Genomic DNA, 3,163 nt, shown 5'->3' with positions numbered 1-3,163 from the left:
AATCTTTCCTCCTCATTTTTTCTGTAGGGCTGATAGTGAGCCAGAGAATATGAAAACCTCGGAGCTTGGAAAGTAAGGCTCAACTGGTCACGAAATGGACACCACTGTGAAAATCAAAAATGTTTTGTTTTCAGCAGTTACCTATACCTACTGAACTGAAATGTAGACCATAGTTTCAGATCCAAGGAACTAACGGCTTTTCTCCCGTGTGCGGAACTATGGTAAAGACTGCGTTCATTATATTTGGATGAAAGCTGTCCTTTAAAAACGAAAGGGAGACCTCTCTCTTATCCATTGCTATGGTGCAGTCGACTCTCAGAGAGGATCGAATCTTTACACATTCATGAAGTCGCGACAAGTTGGTACTGGAATGATCCATTCGTTGAGGTCAATGTAGCGTATTCCATCCAATTGGCTCACTCGGAGACAGACCGTCTCCAGCACACGTAAGGGTCGCCCGGGCGTGCGTTGCTACCCGAAATGCAATATCGCTGTGAAACACACTCGGCCTGTCACTGTGCCAGCGGTCCGCGAGTCTGTAGTCTGCACCTACAACAGAGGGCGCCAGCTGCCAGCCGATGCTAGCACACAGGCGGACCACGTGACTGACAGCGATTTCGGGAGATTCTGTTGGCGCCGTCCGACGCGTGTGCGCCTCTTTGCTCTCTCTCCATTAGTATACTGAAGCAAACGCTCTGGGACACGCAGTTTACACAGTTTACAGAGTGAACAAGAACTCCACCGACAAACTTTCAGAGGCAGCAGTAGGGACCGAAACAAGAAAAAAGTCTAGTAACCATGGGCTCCAAAGTGCACCACTTAGGATACGTAAGAACTTGTTCATCTTCGCTACTGCGTAACACATGTCTTCTATTGAACAAGTGCTTATAACAATTAAGGAGTAAATTTTACAGTCTTTGTTTAGTAGGCAGTTTTATCCTTGTTTTGTTTCACACTGCCACCTCCTAATTTTGTCGGAGGCGTTCTCGTTCACTATGTGTATTTTTCACTCTGGAAAACAAATACTGTTGATGCCCTTTTCCTATTTATGCGCCCAACCAGCCGTATTAAATGCTTTCCGTTTTAGTTTCAATTGTTTTTGAAGATTCAAGGCTTCATCTTCAGGTTTCAACTCATGCAGAATGGCAAGAATGGCATATCCGTAAGGCTAAAGTTCGTTATTATAAGATTCTGATAGAAGGAACTTTTAATTCGTACTTGTGCAGCGTACCGGCGTTGCAGATTTTGTCACAGTTTTCTGCAGGTTTTCTTTAAGCTGTGCAATGTTTTCTGGTGTCGTAAAAATTAGTAATAAGTTCTTTGCTGTACAGATTACATTTCCTCGAAATGCCTAAGTGCCACCGTATGGGTAATCTCTTTTTGTTATAAATTATATTTTAACGGTGTTTGGATTCTTGTTTTCGTCATTCATTGCCGTTTCCAACTTTTAACATGATCTATCCATAAAGGAAATCCATTAGAGATGTCAGTAAATATGTAGTGTCATCTGAATGAATGAGACAAATTCCCATGTTTTGAGGCCACGATCTAATCATAGTTTTGTTGGCACTATCTGTCTCAATTGGTTACAAGGTCGGCTATAAAAGTGGTTCAATCGTTTGATCGCGGTCACTTACTTGGAATCAGATGAGTGGCCACCTACGCTCAAAATATTTAACAAACTGCACTTTTCACGGGCCTGACTATGAGTGAACGTCCTTAAAAAGACTGAAACCGTAGTTACCAATTTCTGATACTTCGGTCATTGTTCAATGCATGACAAGCGTCATTACCGGACTGCTCGGAATAAAATGTTGCCAGATCGCTCGTAGTCCTGAAGATCAACATGTGGCCATCAGTGCGATAGATATGTACGATATAACAGTGGGACAGACACGACATAGATACTTACCATCTGATTGATGACATCTTCACTCTTGTAATGTAACAGCTGAAGATGGCCTGTGTCTACCGCAGTCGTAGGAAGATGTAGTTCCTAACGTGACTCTATCTAAAACTGAAACTAAAACCTGTAGAGGTTATTCTGAGCATTTCTGGTATCCATCTCCCACGTTACGTCACAGTAGCTACCCGAAGAAACCCCGTGGACCGTGCGCTATCGACCTTTCCTCTCCTGTGCTAACCTGTCCATTTCAGAGTAGCACTTGCACCGTACATCCACAGTTATTTATTGGATGTATTCAAATCTATGTCTCCCCCTACAGTTCTTACCCTCTACAGCTCCCTCTGGGACCACAGAGGCTATTCTCTGATGTCTTAATGCATGTCCTACATCCCGACTCTTCTCCTTGCCAGTGTTTTACATACATAGCTCTACTCAGCGATTCTGCGGAGAATCTATTGTGGACATACTACCTATGATTTCTCCATCTCAGTATGGAAGGGAAAATGTATATCATTCCTTTCTCCCAGTCGTTAACTTCTCCGTCAGTATATTTTTTCTACCATGAGATTAAAATATAACTATGTTTTCCTTAATTAAATCATGTGTATAAAGATCCACACTGAAAACAAAATGGAGAGTTTTTTTTTTGTTTTGAATTGTTACATTGTCATTTGACACCACTGGGACACTAAGGGTACATATGAAGAATGAAGAAAAAAAGTGAACAGCTACAGGGAGACAGTTATTGAACTACATAAGAAAACGTAAATTAGTTACAAATTACGGCGTACACACACTTTATACCACAGGTAAACGTCACTACAGATATTCGGATTTAGATTATGACATGTTCGATGTGTCTGCCATCATTGGTGATGATGTGGCGCAGACGAATAGTGAAATTCTGCAAGATCCTATGAAGTGTCGAAACATCGATGCTGTCGATGACTTCCTGATTGTTTTCAGCTTAACACTGGTTTTGCTGTACACCTTGTCTTTAATATTGCCCCACAAGAAGGAGTCGCATATATTCAGATCCGGATATGTTCAGCCAACCGAATCCCGTGCCAGTGGCATCTGGGTACCCCAGAGCCAGAATGCGGTCCCCAGAATGCTCCTCCAGAACATCAAACGCTCTCCTGCTTCGATGGGGTAGAGATCCGTCTTGCATGAACAACATCTTCTCGATATCAGGGTCACTTTGGATGTGGTGATGAAATCATCTTCCAAAACCTTCACGTATCATTCTGTAGTCAC

This window comes from Schistocerca piceifrons, chromosome 4 (assembly GCF_021461385.2).
Source record: "Schistocerca piceifrons isolate TAMUIC-IGC-003096 chromosome 4, iqSchPice1.1, whole genome shotgun sequence".
NCBI lineage: Eukaryota > Metazoa > Arthropoda > Insecta > Orthoptera > Acrididae > Schistocerca > Schistocerca piceifrons.
This window is presented reverse-complemented; position numbering follows the sequence as displayed.